Here is a 13,349-nt window from a genome sequence, read left to right on the forward strand (position 1 = left end):
GATAATGGTAAGGTCCTGTGCTCAACTGATATAAGAGATGAGACGATCATGTTGCATGTACTACTGCCAGTGTGCTTTAATCGCAAATTATTAGTTTCCTTGCTCTGCTGGAGGAGCTACACACTACTGCTTCCTTTAGAAATGAGGACCGCTGAGTCACAACTGGACTAATTACAGGGTTTTCTGTCTAGATACAGAGTAGGCTGTAATGCGTGCTTGACATCTAACAAAAAGGAAGGCAGTCAAAATACTCGTAACACTCACGGCGGTCCTTAATGCTTGAACATACTGGTTATTATTTTACTGATTAGTAAGCACATACATACCTTTCCTGATTGTTTACACACTAACTTCACGTACTAAGAAATCTCGCGACAGGTGCGTTGATGCCTTCAATGTATTATTACCATAATAGGAAATGCCTAGCCTCTAGCCCCGCGAAGACATTCTCACATTTTCATCACACACAACTTTAATACCAATATTTTTTTTCTCTGAACATTTTTCCTCTTTTACCAGTCTAACAGTCTCTTTAACATTTTTTTCTTTTCACATTTTTTCAACAAGAGGTCATAAATATCTTTTGTTTTCTGTCTCTGTCACCTTCATTGTCAGGAAGAATGACCTTGTCAAGGTGCTGGTTTACTCATTTGACTTAAGCCAGTGACAGCACTTGTCCTTTGTGTGCACAACAGCTGCTACAGCCAATGCTTCTGTGCTTGTGTGGTCATTGCTTGTTTCAGTCCCAGAAGTCGGGATTTTCACTAAACTCATGAAAGAGAGACTGAGCTTACCACTAGCAAAGCAAGGAGTTGGCAATAGAGCAGTACGTGTTTTGTGTCATTATTTCTGGCTCACACTAGGAGCTAGGCTGTTAGCAGACTTTGTTATTGTTGTTTTTATTGTGGCACAGAGCGCTCGCTCTCACTTTCTGAGTTTCGATAGTATGGTTGGGTGACGCGGGTCACGCCCTCTATCTGTCGCTAGCCAGCAAAATCCCGAAGGGGCGGGTTCAGCCGTGGCAACGAGCTGTGAGGGTGCACAGCTGTAGCACTTCCTGTATTTAACACACACTTCTGTGCTGAAGTGTCAGCGGAAGCATTTGTGTGAAGACCCTTATGTGTGAAGACCCTTTTGGGTAAAGACCTGCGAGTCTACTTGAGTCCACTGAGCCGAGACACAGGGATACAGGTAACCACCACTACTCTAACACTATTCCTGCTCCCTCTCTGCGCACACACACCATGTGCTATCAATATATTCCGGTCCTACAGGACACACGAAAGAAACGCATCGGCCATAAAAGGCGACGCAATCCCGAGAACCATTACTCACTCAGAAAAACCTCAGCTTCTCACACTGCTTTGCCCTATGGAATTACCAGTCTGCTGTAAACAAAACCGAATTTATCCAAGTACTTGTAAAGCTACATCAAATTCATGTCCTAGCCCTGACCGAAACCTGGATCCGTCCAGAAAACACAGCCACACCAGCTGTGCTTTCAGCTGACTCTACTTTGTTCCACACACCGCATCCTGATGGATGGGGAGGTGGCACAGGCACACTCATTTCCAAAAACTGGAAATTCACCAAGCTCACTCCTCTAAGCAACTGCTCCTCATTCGAATACCATGCAATCATGGTTATGGTTCCCACTAAGCTGTATATATTGGTGATATATCACCCACCTGGGCAACTGGGGAACTTTATAACTGAACTGGACATGCTACTCTCAACCATTCCTGAAGATGGCACCCCACTGATTGTCATGGGTGACATGAATATCCATCTTAACAAACCCCATGCGGTCGACTTCCTTTCGCTGCTGTCCTCATTTGACCTAAAATAGGCCTCCACCACTCCCACACACAAAGCAGGCAAAGCTCTTGACTTAATTGCTATGCAAAACTGCTGCACGGCTAAGCTAACTGTCACCCAACTACATGTATCAGACCACTATTTTATCGCATTCTCTGTATCCTTACCAGAGCATCCTCAAGCTCCACCACGAGTGGTCTTCAGACGCAACCTCCGGTCCCTCACACCGGCTCAACTCTCCGATGAAGTCTCGGCAACCATCCCTCCTCACAGTGTTTTCTCCTCACTCCCTGTGAATGAAGCAACAGATACACTCTGCTCTTCACTAGCCGCCTCTCTAAACAATCTATGCCCACTCTCAACCAAACCTGCTCGTAAAACCCCCACTAGTCCATGGCTCACCGTTGTCATCAGAGAGCAACGGATGGTGCTCAGAGCAGCTGAGAGAAAATGGAGCAAAACCAGAGACCCCTCTGACCTCAGTGACAATCCGACTCTCCTGTCTGAATTCTCCTCCCACCTGAAAAATGCCAAGTCCACTTATTATCAGGAGAAAATCAGTAGCGCCAGAGACACTCGGAAACTATTCTCTGCTTTTAACTCACTACTCAACCCTCCAACGCCTCCACCCTCAACTGCACTCAAAGCAGATCACTTTGCTTCCTTCTTCACTGATAAGGTTTCAACCATCAGCAAGCAGTTCTCTGAACCTGACCAAATCAGTATGATACCACCAGCTAACAAAGCCTCACTCTCCTAATTTTCCCATGTCACAGAGGAGCAAGTCTCCAACCTTCTGCTTGACTCTCGCCCCATCGCCTGTCCACTGATGCCTATATCCTATGACCTCCTGCAGGCCATCTCGCCCACACTTATCCCACATGATCAACTCCTCACTTACACTGGGTGTGTTCCCCACTGCTTCCTTCTCTTCTCAATATACACCACCGCACTTGGTGCAGTCATCCACTCACATGGCCTCTCATACCGTTCATATGCTGACGATACCCAGCTCCTCCTTTCCTTCCCGCCAAATGACCCCATGGTCTCGGCTCGGATATCGGCATGCCTCGCCGATATCTCGGCATGGATGAAGGAACAACACCTTCAGCTTAACCTGTCAAAGACTGAGCTCCTTGTCATCCCAGCTGGTCCCTCTATACAACAACACATCAGTATCCAGCTTTACTCGGGTCTTTTCACTCCCGCAATATCTGCCAGAAACTTGGGTGTCTTGATCGATGACCAGCTAACTTTTGAAGAGCATGTGGCCTCTGTTGCTTGGTCATGCCGATTCGCCCTGTACAACATCAGGAAGATCAGACCATACCTGTCTGAGCATGCAACACTACTCGCTGGTACTGTCACACCTCGACTATTGTAATTCCTTACTGGCAGGGTTCCCAGCATGCTCGCTAAAACCTTTGCAGATGATACAGAATGCGATGGCTCACCTGGTATTTAACCAGCCCAAATGAGCGCATGTGGCTCCCAGTGGCTGCCCGCAGCAAGTCCTTGATGCTTGCATACAAATTGCCACCAAAACCGCTCTGACCTACCTGAACTCCCTCATTCAGGTTTTTTGCTCCCTCCCGCTCACTACACTCTGCCGAGGAACAGCGCCTGGTGCTGCCACCTCCAAAAAGCCCTAAGTCTCTAACTAGACTCTTTTCTTCTGTGGTTCTCAGGTGGTGGAACAAGTTACTAAACTCCATTCATTCTGCAGAAAGTCCCATGCAATCTTTAGAAAAAGACTAAAGACCAAGCCCTTTACTGAACACCTTGCTCTTTAAAAATATATAATAAAATAAATAAATAATAATAAAAAAAAACTCTATCGACTCTATGCACTTTTTGCACTACTTGGTAGCATTGTCTTGTAGCACCTATGTCCAGTTGGACCAGAAAGTTGCGTTAGGGCACTTATTCTTGTTGTTCTCTCCCGTCTAGAACCTTGCTTGTGTTGTATGAAAATCTCATATGTACGTCGCTTTGGATAAAAGCATCTGCCAAATGACAAATGACAAATGACAGAATCCTCAGACCCCTCTACAATAACCTGCTCCTTTGATGTAGGTGTTTGTATCAGCACTGTTGATGCCCTTAACAGTTTACGTCACTGTCACCTGTACTGTTCTCTATGATGCATGTCCACTACATAAGATCTATGAGTGGAATTGGCTCCTCAGACTATACCTGATGTTGTCTCTTGTTTTTAATTTGCCAGTTTCAATTCTCACCCTGGTCCTGCAGTTGGAGTGGTATGAATTTTCTGATCCATCCTCAGCTCTGCAGGACTGATTCCAGTAGAGAACAAGGGCATGTCCCTGTATATTTTCAGAGCCAGGAGAATATCTTTCTGCCTAAGAATCTCTTATAAAACCTGTACAGCCATCTTGGTCTTCCATTTCTCTGGGCATAATGCTATCTAGATGGTACATGAACAAAATCATATTTGTCACTGGACTGTCTGAACTCCAAAACTAGCCATGGTGTGCTATTGCTTACAAGCACTTCTGGAATACCATACCATGCAAAGATAGCTATTAGCTTTGATTAGCTATGATCTGCCTACTGGTTGGCATGGGTAGGTGTAGGATATCTAGCACAGGTTTGTGGTCACTGATCTGTTTAAAGCTGTCAACTCCAAACAGGTATTTCTCAAAATTTTCAAGCCCAAACAGGAGCCAAGTATTCTTTTTCTATGAGCATACCTGGCCTTTGCATCCCTTAGTCTCCTTGAGCAGTAGTACAGTTGCAGTTATATCTCAGCCATTTTCTTTGGATCGGATTCCGGGTTTCACACCACTCTCATCAAAAATGTGCCCAAAAAGCAAATCTACTGCTATTTGAACTTAAAATTAGCTCTGTTCAATTTGAGGCCAGCTGCTTTGAACACTTTCAGCACTAGCTCCAGACCTCTATTGTGGGTTTCCTCAGTTTCTAATGAACTAGCATATCATCCATATAGACTTCTGTTACTTCCTTTTCTGTTGAAAGACTTCTGCCAAATGGGAGTTGACAGACAGCATATCTCCCAAAGGGAGTGATGAAAGTGCTAATTTGTGGCTATCCCTGTTCAAGGGAATCTGGTAAAATCCACTGGTGGCATTTGACATGACATAATGACAAGATCACTTTAACCCTGAGAGTTGTGATGTGAATTCTTCTGTTGTGGTTAGCGTATACTTTTCCCATTTCACTGCACGACATGCTCCACTCTCTTCACTAGACCCATGTTAACTGCTTCTGGGCGACTGAGCAAACTGCTGCGGGAACTGCATGTTCTTTGCTTCTGCATACTGTATTAGCTCTGAACCAGCCTATAGTTCTGAGCTTGCCCCCTTGGGCAACAAAAGGTGTGCCTGCAGGAATCAGTCTATAGGCTTTAGGAAGTGTCAGGAATGTCTTTTCACTTGTGACAATCACATCTGCCACTGTATCTATCTTAAAGGTCAGGGGTGCATTTCCAATATCGAGAGTAATAATCCATTTTTCTGGGCTTGCTGCCTCACCATCTTTCCCCGGTAAGTGAAGCTGTCCCATGCTCTCTATGACCTCTTCCTGTATTTTGGAAGGACACACTCATGTCCAATGTCCTTGCTTGTTGCATGCTTTACATGTAGCCACCTGCAGCACTGGTAGGTTGGACTGAGGCTAATTTGTTTAGCAACCTCCTTGGACTGGTGCACTTGCTGGATAACTTGTGCTGACATCAAGTCTGTGGTGAGCTGGAACATCTGAGACAAGTTCTTATCTCTGATGCCCACAACCAATCTATCACAGATGTATTCATACCTTTTGCCATCGAGCTGAAAAATATTATTACCCTGAAGGAAATGTGGTTTGCAGCAGGCATTAAACAATGAACCAATGAACAGAAACAATATATAATAATGATAGATGTAGGCTACCACAATCAATTAAATTGAAGTGGAAAATTAAGGTTCACACCTAATAAAGAGCCAAGGACTGTTAAGTGAGTAAGATGAGTGACTGAGTAAGATACTTTAAAGATAAAGCAAAGGTGTGCAAGTCAGTATTACATTAGGAGATTCAACCTCTCCGTGCTTTAGAAACAGTTTATTAAATTGCAGCTGTTAACACCATTTGAGTAACTCATGTATTTTTGCACATACAGGGCATGAACTCAATAACAGCAACACACACTATAATATAAACTATACAGCATTCAGTAAATGCTATCTTTGTGAGGCTTATATAATAAGGCTTTGTGTGAGGTGTCCTTCTCCAACATACATACAGATGTTCAAATTATGAGGACTACATGACAAAGCAACAACCTCCTGCCAAAAAATTGATCACTGTTTTGGAAACAACTTTTATTTCATTCTGATTGGATAATTATCAAGATCAGGAGAATGGATCAAGCTTTGTGTCATATTTCTCTGGAGCTCACCGTAAACAAAATGCATACATTTTTTTCTCCCATTGAGGAGGGCCCTTTTGTGCTAAGGGACCCCTGGACACATGTCCAGATTGCCCATATGGTAGATCCAGGTATGAATCCTAGTTTTAAGATCTACTAATCAGGGTTTTTTCCCCAATCAAATAAAATCTATAATGTCTAATTATCATTCAACTGTGTACCTCTGGAGTATTGTCGTCTATTTTAGCTCATTGTTTTGATTCTATTGTTCACAAAATTACTGTATGGTTACTGCTCTTATCAACCATTTCCACTAGAGCAGCATATTTTAACAAAATGAACCATGAAGCAACTGAACATAGTCCGTCTGACATCATATGACAAAAAGACACAGACTAACTGTTGAACAAACTCAAATATTGCAGCTAAGGGGCCAGAACTTTTCTGAGGAAAGAAACCAGAACTAAACAACAGTGAATATTGGACTTAGGTTCATTAGGTGGGCACAAATATGACTCCAAATGAATGGTTTGTCAGCTTGTTAGTGAATTTTTCTGCCTCCAAGTGGCAAACATTGATTTGTGTAGTTTTAAAGCTGTGCACATGGATCGCTGTTAATGAGTTAACACATTAACAACATTCAATAATGATACATAGTCCCCCAGGCCCAGCAACAGCCATTTCCAAAGGCAATACACCAAACTATATTCAGATATTCTATAATTTTGTATGTCTCTCTTACTGTCGAAAATACATCTCTGAAAATAAAACTTGAGGCAGGTTTGGCATTCTGGTAAACGCTCATCAGCCCCGCAGTTTACATTTTGAAATAATCCAAAGCTTACATGACACACAGTTGACTGGCAGTGAATGAGGAGTTTTATTCAGTAGATACTGTACATTTTGTGGGTAAAAATCCAAAAAATTGTGGCTGCCACCATGCTACCTATGGTTGCCTGCTGAGGTAAGTTTGCTATGGCTGTGTTAGCTAGCAGCATAGACAGAGTTCCTTTTTTAAAATAACAAGCTGTTGTAGGGGAATCAGTTTATTAAACCTCTAAGTTAATGTTGCATTCGTTAATAAAATACGGGCACCAACCTTCCTCATCTCAGAAGGATTTTATAATTTCTTGCTGATGTAAGATGCTGATGTAATGATAACGAAGGAACCAACAGTCGACCAGTCTGACAATCTGAGGCGTAAATTCTCGATACAGGGATTGCTTATATCCAGCTCAAAAGGACGCCATCTGACCACGACTTGGGAATGAATAATGAATAGCACAACAGAGGATATGGGTGATACGAAGTAACACAGACAACTGCAGAGAGAAACTTATGGCAAAACAATGGCAGAATGAGTTGGGCGATAGTGAGAAGTAGTTTTAAGGGGAAAATGGGGATGCAAATGTGAAGTTAATTTCTTCAATGAATGGTTGAGAGAATTTAAGCAAACTGGCAGTATCATAACCTCACGGACCTACTCTTATTCAAACTTAAGTATGCCTACTTTGCCAGCGATGCTCCTATGGATGTCTGCTCCGAACTGATACGAAGGGGCTGCAAGCTGCCATCCGTGGCTCCAATCTGCGCTGCGGTCTGCCGGATGAATCAAGCAAACCACGGTTTAGAGCCGATGTTGGACCGGGATGTTTCAGGAGCTGAAGATCTCCAGTGTTGGTTGCGGACGAGGAACAGCTTCTGATGGTTATTTAACCCGAACCAGTGGGTCAGTAGCTGGCTGCAGGTCTTTGGTTGAGTTGGCGACCACATGGCAAGACTTTAGATTAATAATAATAAGATTGAGAGTCTCTTTGATGGCCGATCGAAAATGTCTTCAAAATTATTACATGACTAGAATTTAACAAAAAAAACAAATCATGCGGCTTAACGTGCCGAGCAAAGATTAAAGAAGATTAAAAAACACACAAAAAAATGTTTTTCTAAACAAAGAAGTCAAGCTACTACACGCAAGAGATGACAACAAAGACAAACAAAGACAGACTAAAGACTAAGAGAAGACAAAGACAACTTGAAAAGAACAACTGAGCATCTGCTGCACACTGCAGCCAGTATACTTGCTCCAGGGCGTGTCAATAGACTGTCACGCATGTGGGATGGTTCGCAGGCGAGCGATGTGATTTGACCTTATAGAGCGAGAATTAACTAATGACTCGTACGAGGGACTCATCTGCTTCTCACTACGGTCAATCACGTGTATTTTAAATGATCAATTTTCAATGCCGTTTCAAAATTGTTCACAACATGCGTTAGACACTTCTTATAAATAATAACAACATTCAACAATAATCATAATAACATTTTCTAACACTCATCCTAATATACATGATGACTAAGGGTATAACTAACTTAATATGACAAAGAAATAAAGAAAGACAGATTATATTTGCCGAAATGATCAGCACTACTACGTTACTACTAATAACTGTCTCATGTCAAGCATATACAATCTAACCGCTATGAACCTCTAGATGGCAGTATGGTTTCATGGTAGAAACTCAGACAAACTTTCTAGGAGAATTAAAATCACAGTTTTGTCATTTTATAAGCCAGAAACACCAGAAAAACATTGATAGCATACAGATTATGGGTTCAATACTGTAAGAAGATCCAAAGTTAACTCAAATACATAGATTTCATTATCCTGGTGTGATGGGAAGAGAGGCACACAGTCAAACAAAAATAGTTTGCTTCAGGAATGTCTAATTTACAACCTATCAACATTATCTGATTTTGGAGAGTCTTCTGGGGCCTGGCACTTCTCCATCCAGATGGTTTTATTGTCTGTATCTGTTGTGGAGCTGTAAAGAAGAATTAGCATCTCCATGGGAGACACTCTAGGTGAAACATAAACTTTGAAGTTGAACTGGTTGTATCTTCTGCTCCCTTAAAAGAATGTGGAAGAGGTGTGGAAGAGTCATACATCCTGTCTTTCTCCAAATCACACCTCCCTGTAAACAGTCCAAATGATTAATAACTCTTAAAAGTTGGGATGTTTTATGACTCCCTTTCTCCTGAAGGAATACAAGTAGGAGGAAGAAGGTCAGTTACAGGTCAGTTCTGCTACACTGTAATCATAAAAAAAATCTTGTTATGTCTTGAATTAGTATGTTTTTTTTTATTATTATTATTTTAAATGGGTTTCCAACTGTTGATCACCTGTCTCAGTTGAGATTAAAGAAGCCAGAGAGTGATATGTGAACCACAGAAAAAGTCAGAAAAAATCATCAGTAATTCTTGACAGAAATACTTCTTTCTTTCCTATCCATGGAATCATCTATAGATTTATTCTGGGACTCCTTGTGGGGTCCTGACCCCTACGCTGGGAACCACTAGCTAGTTGGAACTAGAGACAATCAGTTCCAAGTTCCATGTAATAGAAGTCCAGGTGGATGATGACAGTACTTCAGTTGATACCATATCACTGGACACAAATAAGCCATGCGTAAGTATGTTTTGGGAAATATGCTCACATAAAGACTGGAAGCTGGTGGAAATAGCAGGTTGTATTGCTGCTCACTTTACTCTTTGTTCTAGCTCTTTGGCTGCAGCTACTAGCTGCCGTTACCTAGTTAAGCCAGTCAGTCATGCAGCTCGTGGCCTAATTAGCTGACTGGAGTCTCACCATGGGATTGTTGGCATCTACGTTGCAGGCAATAGATCCGTGCTCAGCAGCCTTCCAGTGAACACTGCCAGACTGGGACCAAACACAATCTGCGAGACTGATGGGGTGAGTTTGACAACAGTCAAAACAGTACAAAGGTGATTTACGGTGGCTCCATTACCAGGACTCTGACTGCAAGGATGACAAAGACATGGCAGGTGGGGACAGGAGTGAGGCGTGAGCTCAGACTGGAGTGAAAGGAAAGTTGGGCATCGGCAGATTGTAGAGCCAGAATGTTTTGACATGTAATATTCCTTTCACACTAACACCCACTGATCTGCCTTTTGTCTTCAGTCAGAAAGGATACAACAACAACACCTACACAACAATGCTGTTCATCGACTTCAGCTCAGCATTCAACACAGTCATCCCCTCCTAGCTGGTCAACAAACTTAGTGACCTCAGCATCAGCACCTCCCTCTGCAACTGGACCCTGGACTTCATGACCAACAGACTCCAGTTTGTTAGGTTAGACAACCACACCTCTGCCACCCTGACCCTGAACACCGGTGTCCCACAGGGGTGTGTGCTGAGCCCTCTCCTCTACTCCCTCGACCCACGACTGCGTGCCTGTGCATGGCTCCAACTCCATCATCAAGTTCACAGACGACACCACGGTGATAGGCCTGATCAACAACAATGACCACTCTGACAGTGACAATAAAGTTGAATCTATCTAATCTAAAATAGTCATTAATTACCAGATCAAATGACTCTACAGTAGTCATGCATATTTATTGGCTCCAGCTCCCTGAGTGGACACACTAAGTTTTACACTTTTTCCAGTGCAATGCTGTGACGCACATTTGAGTTCTGGACATTGGCACATAAATAGGTTGTTTGCAGTCATGTCACTTTAAATTCAGACGGAGGGCTGGAAGTGAAAATTGCAATGGATGAAATGAAGAGAAGTTCTTACTGGACTAGTTTAGATTAAATTATGAGAGAAAGGTACACACCGAAAATCTGAACATATGTTGGATGTGACCCTTACGTTACGAAGAGAAGCGATTTTTCAACTGAACTGAAAGTTTTGCCTGTGACTTAGGCAGTAGATATAACCAAGTACCTGATCCTTCAGACGTCAGTCGACTCTAGAAAACAAATGAAAGCATACAATAGTATGGAGGCACACAACTTTCTTGTTAGCGGTTCAGTCCACGACCTCAGTACCAAAGTGCTATTGATGTGATGACTGTCGTTTGGGTTTTTCAAGGGTGAGTACCTTTTTGTCCTGTAGATTAACTGAGCAGCAAACTTTCAGCGCTGCGGTGCTGAATGTTGACATTTACGTTACAGTAGTTTGCCAGGTTAACCACTCACAAAGGTCCAGTGAAGCACCACTGAAGATGTGGATCATCACAAAACAAGATAGTGTGTGTTCTATCACCTTATCTATATATATTGTTTTAAATCTATCACCATAGATTTAAAACAATAGCTAATGTTACACCATGTCCACCATTAGCTAACTCTGCTCCTCCCGATCACAAACAGTTAACATGCCATTCTTTCCAGCATTCTTTGGTCAATTTCATGCATTTCCATAATTTATTGTGTATTTTTATACACTCAATGAAAGCTCCTTATGGATTCTTGGTTTGATCGATCTCAGCGATGCAAACGTATGCATTTTGAGTGTGTAATATGCTTCCTATGCAGAAAATCACTTCTGGCCCTCCATCTGCAGTTCGTGCCACAACAAATGAGTGATATGACATCATCTGCAAGCAACCTATAGCTAACATTATTTATTGTTTTTTACAGTGATAACAACATGCAACAGCAATTTTCTTCTTTGTATCATGCAAGATACAACACTGCCAAAACAGCGAGGTCAGGGAGCTTCTCCTGATTCAAAGGGAATCGTTCAGTCAGCGTTGTGTTAGAAAGACAGATTGAGGATAAAGATATAAAAGAGTAACTACCACAATGTTGTTGGTGGGCTCCATGCTGTTTTGAACTGTTCCATTTTCTGGCACTTCATGACATACCAGAAAAAAAAAGAAAAAAGAAAAGAAAACCAAACTTGTCAATCTGCAATTTTTAGTGGGTTTACCTGTTTCAAAAGCCTGCATGTATGTGTTGAGTTTGGTGTAAAAGTGGTATGACTCTGTGAATTGAAGATTTATTTTGACCAAACCAGAGTTGGTGTATCAGTGGAAAGAGTTTTATTTTGTTTTTGACCTGCTTGAATAAAGCATGTTTTCATGATGTGTTGCCAAACTTGGCAAAGCTTCTCTTAGTATGGTAAAAGACAGAAAAATGAATTTAGATGGTCTGTTTGTGGGAATCTGCAGTTTTTCCCTCCTTTTCCTATTTTGTCTTTGTGTTTCCTTTTCCCTCTGTCTCCTGTCTGCCTCTCCCCTGTCTGTTGTATGTGTATATTTTACTGAAGGGCATGGCTGGCAGGTCATGCCTGACACTAATCATTCAACCAGGACTTTCCTGCTGCCACAGTATATAAGCACCAGCCTTCCACCCAGTATTTAGGTCATCTTTGTGGTAACAACTGATACTCCTAAGATCACTTATGCTCAGACTCAGTGTGTGGAACTCAAAGACTCGTCTGTTGCAAAGTTTTGAACCATTTAGTAAACATTTGCCTTTTTTCACATCGTCACATGCGTCCATGTCTGAGTTTCAGCATTTGGGTCTGTTTGCTTCAGTACAAAAGCGGAACTGTATTTTTCTTTTTACTGAAGAAAATAGGTCCAAGAATATTTCCTTTCTTGACCTTTCCTGAGTTTATTTTAATTACTTGGTTCAAAAAGTGAAGAGAGCTGTGAACCAAACTCACCACTCGCATACATCTCCCAGCTAAAACCACAGGGGGTAATACCATCAGACTACTGGCTCTTAAGTCCAAACAAGTATTTTGAGACAGGATGGGCTGTAGCTAGCAGGTTAGCATGCTAACTTTAGGCGATATCTCTACAACAAAACAGAGACTTTTTTTTAACATAACATCTGACCTTTTACTGTTCTGCTGATAATTTTAGTTAATATGTGAGCACTTTAAACTATAATTCTGGTCATATCATTGCATCTTTAACAACGTGGAGACATGAGACATCAGTCTTATCACTTCTTTTGATAGCAGCCAAACAAGTTACTTGCCATGTATGTAATAGTCCATCTGATCAGCAAAAGCTGATATTGATGCTTTATGAAAAAAAAAAAATCTAATAAAGATATAGTGCTTAACAAATTTATTCGACCACCTGTCATAAAAACGAGAAAACATTAATATTTTAGAAATCTTTCAAAAACTTTAAAAATGTTATTGTTATTTATGTGGCGAACAACAAACTGAAATGACTAAATAGTCCTTTTTCACACATAATAACCAAAAAACTTAATATTTTGTATGGCCTCCTTTGGCCTTGATAACAGCTTGCATTTTTGCTGACATTGTTTTTATGTACTTTTCGACGGTCTCTTTTGTTGCTGAGT

At 41.7% G+C, this 13,349-nt stretch overlaps 1 pseudogene; it reads left to right on the forward strand.

Moving 5' to 3' along the window:
• The first annotated feature begins 1,244 nt into the window (after positions 1-1,244).
• Positions 1,245-3,611, forward strand: LOC143319094 (uncharacterized; annotated as a pseudogene).
• Positions 3,612-13,349: the final 9,738 nt, after the last annotated feature.

Source organism: Chaetodon auriga, chromosome 4 (genome assembly GCF_051107435.1).
Source record: "Chaetodon auriga isolate fChaAug3 chromosome 4, fChaAug3.hap1, whole genome shotgun sequence".
Classification (NCBI taxonomy): Eukaryota; Metazoa; Chordata; class Actinopteri; order Chaetodontiformes; family Chaetodontidae; genus Chaetodon; species Chaetodon auriga.